The sequence below is a fragment of the Rhopalosiphum maidis genome, chromosome 3 (assembly GCF_003676215.2).
Source record: "Rhopalosiphum maidis isolate BTI-1 chromosome 3, ASM367621v3, whole genome shotgun sequence".
Taxonomy (NCBI): Eukaryota; Metazoa; Arthropoda; class Insecta; order Hemiptera; family Aphididae; genus Rhopalosiphum; species Rhopalosiphum maidis.
The window spans coordinates 60307250-60326720 of NC_040879.1; the positions used below are offsets into that span (position 1 = coordinate 60307250).

At 26.5% G+C, this 19471-nt stretch overlaps 1 pseudogene; it reads left to right on the plus strand.

The window, feature by feature from the left end:
- The first annotated feature begins 17692 nt into the window (after positions 1-17692).
- Positions 17693-18802, plus strand: LOC113557580 (annotated as a pseudogene).
- The last annotated feature ends 669 nt before the right edge of the window (positions 18803-19471 follow it).

Below are 19471 nucleotides of genomic sequence, written 5' to 3' on the forward strand. Positions count from 1 at the left end.
TGATTACCTATGTTATAGCCGCCGCTGCGACTTTGAAACGACTATAGAAGTACGAAACGTTTTAAACCTTTATTACCTCTATCGATCATAAAATTATAGAGTATGAGTAACCTACCTACCTACCCGTACGCAATCGAACAACCGTTGTTTGTTTATGGTGCTTTTTGGACGTGCGCTGGAAAATGTTAATAATTCGGTGTGAGTGGGTAGCGACGACGTGGTGAAATTTTATTTGGAAAATCCGATGAAAATTGTAAAAAGGATCTAACCGCGCACTAGTTACACTACCAAACACTGCAACACTTCCTACAACATAATAAAATATCGTCACTTATTGGATATAATGAGATGTATTCTGATATTTTATAACATAATATAATATTGTATACCACGCAAAAGGAACGCGGCCGACAACTGTCTCGCCTATAGTGTTTACAATGCACATTAAAATATTATAATTTATAATAATATATTAATATCTTATATTATGTATTGCACTTATTATTTGTACATCATTGATTAACATACCAGCATTTAGCGGTCGTTTGCATAAAATAATATTATTATTATACAACGGTCTGTTTACGTGATAAATGATAATTGTTTATTATACTATTAGATAAACGAGATGGCGATATGCCGATTTATAATTATTATTTGTACCTAATTATAATAAAATGGCAATGGTAAACGGACTTCGGAATAAATCAGTGCGGCGGCGTTGTTATAATAAATATATTATAATATTGAGTCGGGGTGAGAGAGAGAGCTGCTGTTCTTTTTCTTGTACTCAAAACGTATATTATGGTCTTCATAATATATCGCATTATAATTATGTACAGCAGCAGGGTTTATACGCTGAACGAGTGGTCCCGCTGACGGATTGCCAGATTTCGTTCTGCTCGCGCACGCACACGCGTTAAAAAGTACACTGTAATAATATTAAACACGACGTGTGTGTGTGTGTGTGTGTGTGTGTGTGTGTGTGTGTGTGTGTATGTGTGTGTGTGTGTGTGTGTGTGTGTGTGTGTGTGTGTGTGTGTGTGTGTGTGTGTGTGTGTATGTTTGTGTGTTTGTAGTATGTGTGTGAATAATCATTTTGTTATTTTTTTTCTCGACAAGATTGAATTATTTACACAGCACCGCCGACGCGAGCAATAATAATAGCTCGTGCCGAGCCTCGAACGGACAAAACAGCCGAGAAGAGAGAAAAATAAAATAAAGGCCGTCACTGCCGCGCCGTTTGGCCAGCGAAAATATAAATTCTGCGTTGTAATAATAATAATCGAACAATTTCGTTGTGCGTACGCAAGCATGATTTATTTCATATATATACCTACGTTATTTTTACTATTACTATTATTATTATCATCATCACTCAAGTCTCGACTCTATTCCTCTCATCTATACCGCACCACCACCTAAGCACCATTTGCCAACCGCGCGATTTTATCATTCGATTTCCCCTAATCACAGCAAAACGTTCCTCACACGAAAATAAAACAGGAGAAATATAATGATAGCTTATTCGGTGACAAGGCGGGGCAGGATCAAGTTTTATTCACTTTATTGTAATATGCAATATAGGAAACTAATAATTGTGCAATATAAAATATACATAGTGTTATTCACTAAACTAATAGCTAAGTGCACTTTACAAATATATAAAATATTAAGAAGTAACGTTATAAGTACTAAGTACCTATCTATTAAATCCATTTGCTATAATTATTGTAAAAAAAGCAAGTTAATCACTAAAATAAAAAATAAATTGTTGGATATTAAAAATAGCTCAAACTAGCTTATTAACTGACATGTTAATTGTTGACAGCCGTTGCGCTACTAAAATGTTATAAATTTATAATGTTATAAATGTTTTTATTCATATATTCGTATAATTGTTTGAAACACAAAGGTTTTTGATAAATCCACCAGCCATTCTGACTGACATCTTTTTTAGTGCATGCGCACCAGTCATATTAACAACACGTCTCAACGAATCCTGTGAGTGAATACTAAATGACTACTTAACGAGCTAAAACAGTGTTGTATTTGTTTGGATTCGCGTGTTCAAAGATTTTTGTGTTACATTATTTTACTGCATCATGATATATTATGTACAGTTACGAGTTAAGTTAGATGCTTGATTATAATATACTTCATATTATTAAATAATATAAAATTATTAGTATTATTTATATGTCTATTCTATAAACGGTGTATTTAAACTCTCGAATACACGACATCGAGAGCCTCTCGAAAACTAAAAGGAAAGTAATTGCGTAAATAATGTAATATAGTAGGTAAGTAGTATCTGATAGGTGGTAATATTCTCCAGAACTTGTAAGTGTAGGGAAAACCCCTAGACTTGATCCCTATTTATATCTTGTTTTAGTTCATTTAACTTTACATTTCTTTTTCTTTTATTTTTACGTTATTACAGGCGAATAGTAAATTATAATAAGTTAAAGCTCTTGATTTAATTTTATTTAATTATCTTTTTTTTAAAAAAGACCTTTAACAAAAAGTAGTATTACAAATTGTTTAGCTATTTCATACAAGATTTTGAAAAATCGTTGACTTTTAAAAGGTTAATAAAATTGGTAATTGTTAATATAATATTTGACAATTTAATAAAAGCTTTAATTATTATATATTATTATAATATTGATCATAATATAGTTCTACATTTTTCTGAGAATTTTGAAAATGTTATTTTTATCTAGCATTTTATCTAGCATTTTAAGTTAATTTTTATGTAAAAATTATTTGTGAAATTCACTCATCTTGTTTTCAATGTTGTAAATATTTAATTTGGTTTGCTATACATAACTATAATCAATTTTTCGCTTATGTACAAACACTTTAAACAACAAATAAAAAGTAAACAATTTATATACTAATCATTACACCCAGGGATTAATTTACAGTTTCCTCTCGCAGTCTCGCCACATAAATCTGACCAGGTGAGTTTTGATATTTTACTGTTTTTGATAAAAAAAAAACGTAGGAAGTGGCGTCGGCCCAAGCTTTTTAAAACAGTACTTATTTTGGGTCGATCCAGTTTAACATGGTCGACGAACAAATCAAGAATAACGCACAGGGCCGCCGCCCGTGACATTGGTTTTATTTAAGACAAAATACCTACTGTATATATATATATATACCCAATAGCGTTTTGTGGATATTTTATTCGTGAATTATTTATTTTTTATGATAATATTAAAATTTTAACAAATGTTCGTGCTTTTTAATTCCCAATTATTTTGAAATATGCTTTACTTTTTATAATTTTAAAGTATTTTTATTGAATATTGGTATGGTCTATAGAATCTATAACAAAAGAAATTAAAAACAATTGAAAAACTTTTTTCAGGTTAAAATATTTACATGTTCATAAAATGTTAAATAAATCGTCATTTGTCAAATATAAATTTGTATACAAGTGGGTTATGGCCTAGTGGGTATCACTCTGCTGTACATTAGGTATTGAGTGGGTTGTTATTTTGTTAATATTATGGGTGTGTTAAATTTGAATTTAATGATATCATTGTTTGCGAAAAATAACTCTGAGTGGAGACATCTGACAGCCTTCAATCTATATCAACAATTATATGATGGGTATTTTATGATATGTTTTTTTGATATACAGTAAAATCCTGATTAACCATCTTAAATAGGATCAAGAAAGTGATGGATAATTTAATTAGATGAATAAAAGAAAAAAATTAATTTTTACATTTATAGTTATTATACCCAAATTAATGTTTATGTTATATATATTAGCGTATAATATGAATATGATGATAAATTAAAATATTTTTGAAAAACGTAGTTATTAAGTTTCTTTATATAAATTCCGAATTTTTTGTATGTAACAATACATTATACATAACTTTTTATTTTTTAATGTATAAGATTTTAGAAGGCGTGCCATTAGTATATTAACTCTATTAAGTATATTTATTTCTAAATGTGCAAAAAAAACATATTTTAATTTTAATATAACAGTCAAACTTAAAATAATATATAACTTAAGTCTAAAAACTCTTTAAAGTAATTAATATTATTTTATATATTAACAATTATTTACAATTTCTTTATTTGCTTACATATTTTAACATGAAATTATAGAGAGGCAATGGAGGGGCAAAATTAAATATCGGCGGGGAATTTGCCCACCTTGGTCCCCGTGTAGCGCTGCCCCTGATCCTATATAACCATTAGATATTTGACGAAAAAAGTTTTCAATAATACAAAACATACAAGAAATAACCCTGCAGGTTTATTAATGTAGAAATGCATTTCATTTAAACTTTTTATATCAAGACAAGAATAGATAAAATTGGTTTTTGACAGATAACAAGGTGTTGGATGTGGATTATATTAAACAATATAGTTAAAAATGTATTTTTCTTGCGGTCGAATTTGATCGATAATTTGTAATTATCAGCGTTTCCAAAAAATATCTAAAATTATAAGTAAAATATGGAATTAAATACCCTAAAAAAAAAAAAAAGGAAAATATTTTTCAATAAAATAATGCCCTTAAAAAATGATCTAAATTCTTTGATCGGCAAGCAATTTTGCCAGCAATACTGCGATAGGGAAACGAAGATTCGACTTTCGGAATTTTTAAAAACTTCTTTATCTTAAATAAACTATTATAATATAAAAACAAAATATCAAACTTAGGTAAGGACAATAAAAAATTCAGTATACTGGAAATAAATTCGACCTTGATATAGTTCTAACTAACCAACTAATATATTGTTTGTTTGTTTCTTTATAAGACATCACACCCAACAATCGCTGGACATAGACGGTATCATATTCATAAATATATTGAACGTTATGAAATATAATTAATTAATGGGCATAGGCGCAAATAGTGTTTGAAATTGGGGTAGCTCAGTTTTATACTGGATTTCAAATGTATTATGTAGTTAAATTATTAGTTTTTTGGGGGAGAATATATCAATTCCAGGGGAGCTAAGCCCCTTCCTAAACCTCACTTTATTTGCGCCTATGTCAATGTGACAGCTAATAAATGTGTATACTCGTACAGTGTTATTGCAGCAGTATTATCTGTATTATTATTTACTACTTATAAGTTATAATTATGGTCCGGATTTAAATGCCCTTAAAACCATACGAATATGTTTGAAAAATAGCTAAAAATGCACTATAATTTTTTTTATATACAATTTGTTAATTTATAAATAAGCTATAATTATTATCTTACTAAATAAAACTGAAATTTTAAAAACTGACTTGATGTGAACACGCAATACAACTTAAATATCTAGGAAACACTTTAACTTTAGATAATATTTTGAATAGACCAAATTTGTATAGAATATTGAACGAATATGCATTAAAACTAACAAAATAACTCAATAATGTTAAAAAAAAAAAAATGCTTTAAAAATGGTAAAACGTCGAAATTTCTAAAAAAAAAAAAACAAAATAAAACTTTCAGCTTTGAAGCATCCATTACATGAAACAAATTATATACTTGGAAAGCATTGTCTAAGATCAACCAAAAAAGATGCACTTTGTATTGAAATCTGGGCCCAACTTATGACTGTGTGACAGTAAGGTACTGCTATTTTCAATACAATAATATTTAAAGTGCAACAAAAAGCAACTATATCAACAAATAGTACCACCTATATATTTTTACAATTTTTCAATAGACCTTTTTTTAGAAATGGCACATTCAAAATCAAATTGTTTTTTTTACCATTATTTTTTTTAACGCCTATTATTATAATATAATATAAAAAAAATGTTGTAGCCATTTATTAAAACTCAAAAATTACAAAAGTAGTACACGTAAAAACAGAAGAGAGATTTTGAAAAATATTTTTAAATATGCGTTAAATACGTTCCTTATATTAATATCCAAAAATCATAATTCAAAAAGAAGATAAAAGACCGCTTCCAAACTTCTTGAACATACTGTGCATACGTAGGTTAGGTTGTGCGTGTAATGCACCCATTACGGCAAAAACTGAGTTTTTATATAGCATGTTGACGTGTACCTATTCCATATTATATCGTTTTGTATACCCTAGTCGTATGCTTGTGTATAGAAATAGAACTACCTATACAAACACAGCACTATGGGGTACTACAGGAGGAGTATCGCAACGGGACCCTTGAGGGGATTGGAAGCGGTGATTTTCTGTCTTTATCTTACACACGTGGAACATAGAAAAATAGCTATACGCGCCTGACAAAAATTAAGGTACTTCTAGTAGTTGTTCGATTTAAAATATGTAAAGATGATTGAATTGGTATACAAGTTTACTTTGCATCGGTCGAAACATATTTTTAATATTTTTAAAATATATAATAATAAAAATTAACAAATTTATAAAATTTAAAATATTTATTCTTATCAAAATATTTATTTTAAATAATAAAACAATCGAAAAAGTGCTTCGACTGATACAAAGTAAACTTGTATACCAAGTAAAACATCTTTACATATTTTAAATCGAACAACTAGAATTTAGAAGTACCTTAATTTTTGTCAGGCGTATAGCTATGTTCCACGTGTGTTAGACAAAGACAGAAAGTCACCGCTTCCAATCCCTTTTACATGTTTTGGTAACTAATTTCATATTTTATTATGAATTAAAAAAAAAAAACTTTAATTACTATATACAATATACATATATATATAATATGTATCCATATATAGGTACTTACGTGATTTAATTACGCAGAAAATAATTTAATAATAATATATTATACCTATAAATAATTTGATATTAGAATATTATTATTATTATATCAATAGAAAGTTTATATACATATAAATAGAAAACATATTATGTCACTATAATGGATTCACTTGGTCACTACACGATTATTATACTTAGGTACTATATGTATCAAAATCTAAAAAAAAATTAATTATTATTTTCAATTATTCCAAGCTCGTAGGGGGTATTTTGGGTGTTCAAACATCCCCCGAAATATTTGCGTTTTTGTATAGTTTTTTACTTATTTAATTTTAATGTTAATTTTGTTATTAATGTTTATATTTAAAAAAGTATTATAAATATACCTAGTTTTCATAAAAAATTGTTGTTTATTTTTTATTAAAAAAAGTTCTAATTTTCAAAAACACCCGAAAACTTTTTTCGTCTTATGTCCCAGAATTATTCATTAAATCATTGTATGTTTTTTTAAATAAAGTAATGATATTAACATAGATTTTACGTGACAATTATTATAAAAACTTAAAAACGTCTTTGAGGAACAAAAACTCGATACCTAATATTCATCAACAATTGTCTATGATGTTTTAAGTGTCTACTGCAAGTATTTTTTTTAAATTATCTTCACTTTGCTTAATGTTGTTTAGTATAGAAAATTAGATTTATAGTTTGTACGTTGTACTTTGTAGTTTGTATATAGTTATACCTGATACGTTATACAAACTTGAAACTAGTTAGTTAGAAATATCTAGTAGATGCTTTTTAAAATAATCACGTAAGTAAAACTAAGATAAAAAAATGTACAAAAACTAATAGATATTATAATAATATAATATTAAGATCGAATCAAGACATTTTTTTTTCTTTTATATCATTTTATATAGTGTTCCCAAATATTATATTTATTGCACTTCAGTCCTGCGCGATTCGGCACTGATGGCACGGACACTGCATATCTATTATACAAAATGAGTCTGTTTTTTTTTCGTTTTTTCGTCATCAACTTACAGAATTAAAACGCGATGGCGACCGGCACACTCTGTATTTACATTCACCCACATAGTAAAAATATGCTATGGGTACCTACTACCTACATGGCTACATCCGTATGAAAATGCGATACACTATATATTAATGTAAAGTCTAAGTAGGTATATAAAAGCAAACCGGGGTCAACTCGAGTTGAGATAGGTATATACTATATTATACTACAGCCAGCAAAAATAATATATACAACACATTATTATTATCGCATAATTTCATAATGGCGTATAATGTATATACAGGGTGATTCATCAAGCATGTTCACCCCCATTTATTTATTTAATAATACATTTATTCAAATTCCGATTTTAGTAATTTAATGGATCCATTTATAAACGAAAATAGTTTAAGCATATTTTAATATAATTTAAAAATGAATAATCGTAGACACTGATTATATGTATTCTATTAGTATTTTTTAATCAATAAATAAATATTTTGTTTCATCAAATCACGAAAATTTGTAAATTACCTTCTATTTATTTTTTATAAGCTTTTCAGTTATTTGTTGTTCACTTACCAAGCTAGTATATTACAAAAAACTTTGAAAATGTCGAGTATCGGGTGTTAAATTACAAATTTAAAGTTAAAAATGTTGTCGTTTAACCCCCAATAAGACAAAAGGACAATCGCCTACCAGATCTCGATAGTATTATATATTATTAAAAAATTATATATATATTCGTGTAAAAAATGTAATACTAAAATAATAGTAAATAAATTAATTTACTATTAGATATTAAAATATCTAAATATACAATATTGTTATTAGCACTATTAACTAAAAATATTTATTAGTTGAAATGTGATAATATAATAGGTCCAGTTTATTAACCCCCTCCCGTGGGGGGCCCTCGATACCCAGTTCACATCATCTGACGATAATACTATAATACATTTTCCTATATATTATATATTAGATCAACCAGAACAAATACGAAAAAAGTATTTTTGTATTTATATTAAATTTAGAGCTTTATAAAAACATTTTATAATGTTCATATAAGGTTAGGTTATTTTTTACATTATTTTTCATTGCATCTTATTTTGAAGTGTTCAACAAATTAAAATTATATAACTATTTTTATAAATATTGCGATCTCATTTTATTGTATTTTTAACTTATAAGACATAATTTTAGTATAATGTACCTATAAACGTTTTAGCTATACCTATAAAATTAAATAATATAACCATTAAAAAGGCACAGATTAGGGGGGGATAGGGGGGCCATAGCCATCGGACGCACGAGAAATAGGAGTCTATAGCCTGCTGTATACTGCCCTATAAAGAAAGAAAACAATCTTATGTACAGTTTATCCCGAGAGTCATGTATCATCCTTAATTAATATTTCCGAATAAAATGAATATATTTAAAATTTGCTTTTTCATAGTAATGTAAAGTATGACTCCCATAAGATTAATTTTTTTTCAAAAATTTAAAAATCATCAAAAAAATTTGTTATGCAATTAAGTTATTTAAATTTTTAAGATTAAAAAAAAGTTATAATTGAATAAAAACTAACCAAGTTAGAGCCAATAATATTTTAGAATCAATAATTTTGTTACCAAGCAAACGAATTGCGTGATTTCGTCAATTTCGAAAGGAACGCTGATTTTTTTATGACAATTTATAATTATCTAATTTAATTATTCTAATTATAAGTGAAGCTTTCAGTTAAAAACAAAAAATTTGATTTTTGATAATCGATACTTTGTATGCCAATTCATATAATTTAAGAAAAATTAATTGTTTCATATTTCAATAATATGAAACAATAATTTATTTCAGCCTGACAATACTTGTACATATCTAAAGTTTTGACGTGAATAAAAATAACAATATCTGTGTTGTATCGTTAGGTTAGTTGAAAAGCGAAACTACTAAATTAGTAACTTATTTTTAAGTATTATAATTATTAATTATCGTTGTTTCGTTATGATACGTATGATAACGTACGTTTCGTTAGTGAATCTAAAATTAAGAAATAGGAATACAAAATTGAATCTTATGCCATTCAATCGGAATTTCCTACTTATTACTGTAAAAAAAAACCGCATTTAAATATATTGATTTTCTACGGATATATTTTAAGGGTGATACAGGACTTTATAGGGATAAACTGTATTTATTTTTTATCCATGTTAATTATCGCCAATCGGCTTTTATAACAGTATTGATAATATTTTTAATACTTTTCCTAATCCATAAAACAACTTTTACAAATTAAAAATTATATTATTATTTTTTTCATCTCCCACATAATCTAATTATGAAACTTAGACTTTAATAATTTGTGTATAATATTATTAATACTTGTGATAATTGATAAATGTTACAAGATATTATTATAACTAGAGGCCAGATTTATATGTACCTTAAAAATAAGATGTTTTTATGTTTTATAGTTTCATTAAAATAATCTTTTATAAATGCATAAATATTCTTCTTGTAAAAAAATAATTTTTAATAAAAATGTTTTAAATCCTAAAAAAACAATTGTATTATAAAATTAACAGTTTATAAAAATTATAAGATAGTTAAATTAATCCTAATCTTTAAAAAGATATTCAATTAGTCATATTTAATCTATACTATATCGCAGTGTTCGAATTGAGAAAAATTAAGTAGTGGAGCTCAATCCAACGATTGTAACTATGTTCCAAGTGCACAATAACTTAACACAATGTTTTTAATATATATTAAATATATAACTTAATTTAATAATATATATTATATTTATTTATTTATTTCGTATGGCATATATATTATATAAGATAGATGAACACTAATAATTTAGTGGAACTATAGTTTTATTTTTATTAAGTTTTATTTTGGTTGTAATGAAAAAAATTGTTTCAAAGAAAAAATATTGGTTGTATAAACAAAAAATTTTTAACGGGGCCCTTTAAAAAAATTAGCACCATTGCCACAAACAGGTATAATCCGGGCCTACCGTAAATGTAATATAGTATATAGTATAAAACACTATATTAAAATAACAATGCAATTCAATTCGTGTCTTTCCATATTAATATACACATATAAATATATAATACATTTAAATGGTCATTTCGTTTGTATAATATATATTATGATTATTAGTAACTAGCAAGTGATTTTATGTAAAATGTAGATTTAGCTCAAAAACCTTAAGAATAAAAATTAAAAAATACTTTCTTTAAGTGTTGATGGGAAAAAAATTGTTTTTCCGTTGCCAACAAGTGGGCATATGATGATGACTTAAATGTACCATTACATAAACACATATGCTTCGGTGTTAGAATTACTCTATAAAACATTTACATACGTTGACTATGTATCGAGGAATGAGAAACATTATAAATTAAATTTTTATGTACTCATTATTGTTTCTAAATTAGATATTTAGATGTATAATAATATCTATTGTTTATTTCACGTACAAATTTGAGAACGCATTATACTTCAATACAATACCAGCATATATAGGTACCATATATAACATATATATTTTAAATATTTTATTGAATTTATACTTACCTCGTCAGTGTCGCGGTCTGGCCCACCCGGCTACCCGATGGTATTTGGATATTTTTCAATATTGGGACCCATAGCCAAATGAATGAGTGTATATTTAAATCATTTATGAGTCGTGACTGACATTTCAAATTTTTTTTGAACTAATGACAAAGTTTGGTTTATTCAACTCATTATGACATTCACATTATATATATTATAGTATTCAAATAGGTACGTTTTTATACAATTCTAAATGCACACAAGTAAATGATTATTTTCAAAACTTAAAATTTAAAAAACCAAACTTTGATCTACATTAAGCCAACAATAACTGGATCCTTTAACGGATTTAACTAGTATTTGTTTGTTGAACAAGATACCATTTAATTTTTAAACAATAAATATGAAATTACCTATACTAATAAATTAGGATCTTTCAACAATTAATTAAAACTACTATTTTAATAATAATTTATATTTTATATTTATATTAATTATTTTTTTTTACAATAAGGAATATTATTTTTCATTTTCTATTTTATGTGTGTAGTTATAAAAAAGTATGTAAGGCATAATTGACTATATTTTTTATAACTAATAACAAATAATATTTTAGCGTAAAATCTAGGACTTGAAAGTTACAGGAGTTATAAAATAAGCAAAATATGCAAATAATTATTCAAAATTCTGAAGAAAAAACATCTGCTGCTATTAATAATAATATGTACAAAAATAAATGGAAAATTAAATGTATAGTTAATATTTAATAAATATAACAGAAAACTGCAATGATTGAAATTTTAATATATTTTTAAATTGAAAAAATATTTTTTTTAAATACCTACTGTAGATGTTAGTCTTGTAGAAAAAATGTACTAACGAATAGCTATACAATAAATAGACTATAAGTTAATATTTCGGCATATTAACGCGGTATAGATTAAATACAGATCACGCAGTTGTCGTCAAATTAATATTTAACTGCGACGATAAAAATAATAAAAAACTATTTATTAGGGTATTTTTTCCTAGATTCTTTCGTCACTCTTATTATGAGTTATGACATCTTATGGCTTACTGTGCGACAACAGGATCTCGTTCTTTCGGATATATTTTTATTTTTAGATGAAAGTATACACTGTATAACAATACCTACCCATAGTTCCAAATGTTACAATAAATATTATTTATAAAAAATTCGTGAACACGAAATTATAAATCGATAGAGTCAAATGGTTCGTGAGTCGTGACACGCACATTGCAATAATATAAAATATCATGTTTACGCGGAATTTTAGCGTATAAGAATTACATGCACGTGTACACAGTCACACAGAGCGATGATGAGAACTATTGGGAAATAATATTATTATAAATTATAACGTCGGATACTTTATTCTTATCATTTATGAATAATATAATATGTCAGTTCCACTATAATATAAACATTAACCGGTAAATTCCATATTTGAACGCTTAATCGTATACAGTCATCCTATACGAGCGTAGCTTACATGCATAAAATCAGCGTACTACCCTATTTTCTTCCAGTAGAAACAATACATTTCTCTAAAATATCACGTCATTTGCTGTCGGACAGACGCCATCATAAATAATAATTACTTTTATACGAGTTTAATAATATAGCCTTTTTTCCCCGAAACTGTCTGTTCAATATACCAATATGTATTAAGATATTTTAATATTTTCCGCCCATTATACCAAATTATTATGTTTAGTTTGTTTTTAGATTATAATGTAATAATTACTATTTTCGTAACAGCTCGACGTTTCGAGCTAGAATAATGTGCAGCTAAAAGTATAGGTAAATGTAAAATTATTATTTTTTCTACAAGAATATTATAATATTATCTATTGATTATTATTTATTATCTACATACTAAGTTTAATGAAAAATATATTTTCTAAGGGCAAAGAGCCACATCGTTTATTAATATAATCTTGAAATATATTTTATATTTCTGATTATTTGTGACATATAATAATTATTAAATACATTTTAAAAACATATGTTAACTAAAATACGAGCTTATAGGTAAATTTATCGATCACAAAAAAACCAAGTCCAACAGTGCTATATAAATTATATTTATCATACCCCCCCCCCCTAAAAGAATCAATTTAAAATAAAACTGGTAAAATTCGAACCACCTATTACGCGTTGAATTTATAGATAATAACATTAATAAAGTGTAGTGTCTACACTAGTACCTACTACCTAATGATGTTATAATAAATACATTTTTTAAAGTACAAATTATATTTTATAAAACGTTTAGTGTACATGTACAACACTATAATATATTGTAGGTATTTAAATTTTCAAACTAACTTTTTTTTTCATTTAAATATTATTTCAGAAGAACATTTTTTATATTAAACATTATTATATAGATACCCACATTTAACCTAAACTTTAACATGACAGCAGTCAACAAATAACACTACCTTACTTTATTTGATTTTCTATGATAATATTTAATAATATGTACCTGTCTATATTTTAATTATTATGCATATATGTATAAGAGTACAAGACAGTGTTTACTATTTACCATATGGTTTATTGTATTATTTACTTATTAGTTTTTTCGTAAAATTTGTCAATATTATTAAATAATATCTTCTTGGAATTTAGATAATTTTTTTTATTGTATTAATGAATATAATATTTAAAAGAGTACATAAATAACTCTTAATGCTGTACATTTGTAATGTTCATGATTTTTTAAATGTTTTTTGGTATCATTTTAATAATTATTTCTTTTAAATCTCAGCTAAGATTACTTCTATTATTATAAATATGGGGGGGGGGTCTTATACCGTAATAAATAATATTGTCTACTAAAGTTAAGTTAGAAGTTATATGCTAGTTGTTTATAAGTTCTAATAATGTTTCTATATACTTACGTGTTTTTTGTTAATAACTTTTTTGGCAGTAAGCACATATGTGACCTAAATAATCTTAGTGACTGTTTAGTGATCTAAATCATATGTTTCAGGCTTACAATGTATTGTATAGGTGTTTAAATATACTTTTATAATTTTATCTAACACCGTGTGATTTTTATTGGAAATGTATGATAGGTATAAGCACTTAATTCTTTCAACATTAAAACATAATAATGTCCTTATTTTTTCATCCTCCAATTTGCGTTATAGTAAAATCACATTTTCGACTTTTCATTTTTAATTGGCTATTTGATTTGACTTGTTTAAATAACCGTATGTAGAATACAATCACACAAGTTTAATAAACTATAGACTTCGATATTTAACGAATAATATTAAACAGCATAAATTTATAGTTCATCTACACTCTGTTTATATATTATATTATAAACTTTAAATGCTTCTTAATAAAATATTATTCCTTTAATTTGTTTAATAATGTTAATAATACGTGCGATTTTAAAAACAAAAAGGGAGTGTCGAAGTCACACTCGGTCACCTGCAGCCAAGTATTTATGAAAACTTGACGTAAAGTTGCAATAAAAAGTAATACAATTCGAATGTATAAAAAAAAATTTTAAATGTCAAGTTGTTTAAATCATAAGTTGTCTAACATAAATAATTTAAATTATCTTATTTCTTTTTGCAAGAATATAAAAACAATTGGTAAATTATGAAAAAATTAAATATAATATTATATATAGGTAAATGTTCAAACACTTTTCGGTAGGTGTTAACTTTGTCCATTAAAACTGAGATATTTTTTTAGTTATTATTACTATGTGATTTTATTTATGTCATGACCTACTGCCTTTAGAGAATAGAGCAGTAGTGACCAAATCTGGGCGGCGATCATTTATTAACCGACCCGCCAAAGTATTAAAATTAAATCAAAATTGAAAAAAATAACTTAACATTTTGTCTTAGTTTAAATAACTTTGTATTTATCGTTTTTTATGAATACTTAGTCAACATCTATCACTATTCACTATTCACTAAACATAAATTATTTAGTTGCTTCTTGTTATTGTATTGTTATGGTATAGACGGCCGGTATAATTGCAGTTCATAATATTTAAAAAAAAACGAAAAATCGACTCCGATCATCGTGTTCTTAAAAATCAATATAAAACGATTACTTGGTTCGCTAAGATTTTTTTCATGGCCCTCAGTCTCGGTGAAAAAGGATTGGTCATCACTGGATTATAGCTTGGATTTTGATGTAAATAAAATTCAAAATATTCTAAAAAAAATTTTCTAAGATTTTTATTAAATTTTTTTACGTATATTTCACTTCTTTTCCGTATCTTTATACATATAGGTTTACGTAAAAACTTTTATTTTATTCACTAACATCAATCTATAATTAATAATTGATTTTTATAATAATTTATAAACACACGGCTGTAGATCTTAACGCCTCTAGGTCATTCACTTTCAAAAATAACTGGCAACTATACCTACATGATTTTACACATAAATTCGTAGTTATTATTAAATACACCAATAATACTATATAAATTATATGTTTGCAGTATAATATTATAATACTTAATTAGTTAATTCATAAATATATCAAAGTATAAGTAATCTTTATCTGAATTTTTATTTTAATCTTACTTTTGGGTATTGTATAAAAAGTAGGTATATTAGATACGTCTAAAAATAAAACCTTTTATTATATGAATTAATAGTGAATAGTGATCCTATAGGCACAATATTTACATTATAGTAAGTATATACTAAATACTTAATATGTGTAACAGTAATATATCCGACGAGATATTTTCGTTATTTATAATACCTACCTACATATATAAACTTCATAAGACAAAATTGTGACAGTACATACAATTTTAACTATTTTTAAATACTTTTAAAGATATTAATAAACTATCTAGACATTTTGTTTTTTCTAAACTCAGAATTAATAATTTACATACGTGTTCCTTAATCATACACATTTTTATCAACAAAAAAAATCCAATTTGGTCTAAATAAGTACTAAAATTAGGTGATTTAAAATTTAATAGTTTCCATTATACCATAACCAAATTATACTTTCTACTAGTCTCTGCCATTATTTAAAGAATAATAATAATATTAACATTAAATGTTTTCTCTTTGTGTAGATATTGTTAAGAAAACGCCAGATACCCGTTATTTAAGGGGTTTAATACAGGCAATTTAAATTTTTTTAGAATAATTAAAATGTTTTAATCTTAAATATATTTAAATACTAATTCAAAGTATTTAATGTTTTGAAAGTAGACCTGGGTTAGTACTAACAATGGTTATAGCGTAATAATGAAATTATAAACTAAAATGATTTTGCTTGGGATAAACTTAAGGGTACCTACATTATTTGCAGTGCATTTACCAAACGTTCGCACTACATAAAATGAAAATTAATCTATACCTTAGCATTTTTATTTTTTTGATAACTAACGAAATAATATTTAATAAAAAAATAAAAAAACAAAAAAAATTAATTTGTATGAATGAATAATTATGATATTCATTAAATTATCAAAAGAATAAAAAAACTCCGAGATAAATTAATTTTTCTAAATATGTGATAAAAGTTTGGTAAGGTTGAGATATACATTTACAGCCACCCTTATAGTAGCATACCTTTCATTGAGAATAGTGAATACTTACTGTCTGCTTGAATTTATTCCGTGCAACAACATTTACATAAATAGATGACGGGTAGCGTACTAACGTCCCCTTAACTACTAATATAAAATGTATTTTTAATTTTAGTTTTTTTCCATTTAATATTGTTTGGTACAATACTACGTATATAATACATATTAAATATTAATATTAAATTAAAATATAATATACATACAAATAACTCACTATAAATACAATATTTCAAAATTATTATATAATTTGCACACTTCTTATTGTATTTATATAAGACTTACAACCTACAGGTGCTATTTGTAATTGTCTATACATTTTGCTGTACAAATTATGTGTAAAAACTTCCGACCAGTGATAACGGCTAAACTTACCGAAAATTAAGTGCTTACGGTGAAAACTGGGTATTTGTTTTCATAATTGTGTTTATATCTCTAAATTATTAGTAGTGTGGTAATGAAAATGTATTATAAACTTTTAATTAAATTTGAAATCTCAATAAATTGTAATTCAGCAGTCTGGTACATAAAAACACTATCTTATATATATATATTGTTCGAGCTTTATGTATTTTTGAATTTTGCGCCACTTTATGTATTTCGTTTTATGTTATCATTTTATGTGACGTAGGGTCGCCCCAGAAAGTTGCGACCTCGATCGGCGATAGCACTATCGTGTGCGATCAGCTAGCTGTGCGATGTGGCACTATCAGTCGCTTGATAATAACCGTTAGATTCTCGTTTTAATTTAAAATTCTCGATTATATGTCCGTGTTTTCTTCAAAGTTCCAATGTTCAGTCTCAAGTTCAGTCAAGTCATTCTCGCAGTGTCGCCTAAGTTCATGTCTATTGCACTTTGGTGTGGGTTGACACTGTGGAGATTGAACTTGGCTGAAAGGTTATAAAAGCCGGCGCGTACGGGCGTCTCGTCCTCCATTTTTCTATCTGTTTCTTTAGTACGTGTTTTTTGGAGCTTTTCTGTTATTTCGTTCTTCGTTTTTCAAGCCTGCCGTTGAAAACCACGTTGTGATTTTGTGAATTAGCTGTCTGGTAATTATCGTTCGAAAAATCTATGTTGTCAACGCATTAATATTTTTTCCCCAGTTTTAGGGTGATCATTATTGTACCAGCAGCTATTGTGAGTCGTGGTTTTCGTATTTGTATCATTGTCATTGCAGGCATAGTGCATTTTGAGTTCATCGTACTAACTGAGGCTAGGTGGTCGTAGCACGCGGGCTGTTATTTTTATTGTACTACCATTTTATTATATTATATTACGTCCCCAGTGCGGCCGCGTTGGAATATAATGTGTTATGTTTTAATGTATTGATAAATATAAATGATGATATTTTATTCACTGTATCTACATTATTTAAAATGTGTTGTTAGTTTCATTATGTTTTGGATGTAGGTATTAATATTGTTATGTTAAATAATATTGATATTATAACTTTGAATTCATTATTGTTATTTTTGTAGGCATTTGTACATTAATTAATTTTTTTTTTTTTTTTAGAACAATTTCGACTAATGAATCGCCTATATCCAAAGTAGTAGTTTACCCATTGGTATTGCTGAGTGTTGTTGATCATTTTACCCGACTTGGAAAAATCGGCAATCAAAAACGAGTGGTAGGTGTATTACTTGGTTCTTGGCAGCAAAACAAAGTGCTTGATATTTCTAATAGTTTTGCACTTCCATTTTATGAAAACGATAAAGACAAGTCTGTGTGGTTCCACGATCATGACTATCTTGAAAATATGTATGGTATGTTCAAGAAAGTAAATGCTTGTGAAAAAGTAGTTGGTTGGTATCACTCTGGTCCTAAACTCCACCAAAATGACATTGCTGTCAATTAATTAGTACGCCAGTACTGTGTAAGCAATACATCTGTCCAATAATATCCAATACTGCAATACATAATAATATTATATAATATATCATTTTCTTCTAATTTTAATAATGTTAAAACAATTACACACGGCGTTTCGGGTAGGCTATTACAAGTACATCACTGATATGACTTTGTTTTACTTTCATTAAACATTTAGCCTATAGACAATAATTATTGTTATACGCCAACTATTAATAACTATTTTTTCTATAATCTATAGTATAAGCACTATGTTTACATTTTCTGTTCTAAAAAGAATATATTGACCGTATATTTTCCATTTAGCGACAATAAAAGGCACGTTGTAACTAAACTTTCACCATCTATAAAAACACAAACTATTTTAACCGCGTACAACTGAAATGCGCTTTTCAAGACTGTAACGATATATCGCTGTTGATACGGGTAACAGATGGTGTTTGAGAATGAATACAATTTTGAATTTACCAACACTGTTGGCAAACTCCGCTGTTTAAACTTCCTTTGTTTTGTATGCGCAACGTTAAACGAATTGAATCCAATCATCGAGCTTATTAAAAATGTATTGAAATTATCATTTCCAGTTTAGAGTAATATAAAAATATAAAATACATGAGTTACCTTATTGGAAATAATTATATCATAAATTACTAAATAACATATTAAAGAGGCTCAATGTTTATCATTGGGAAATAGG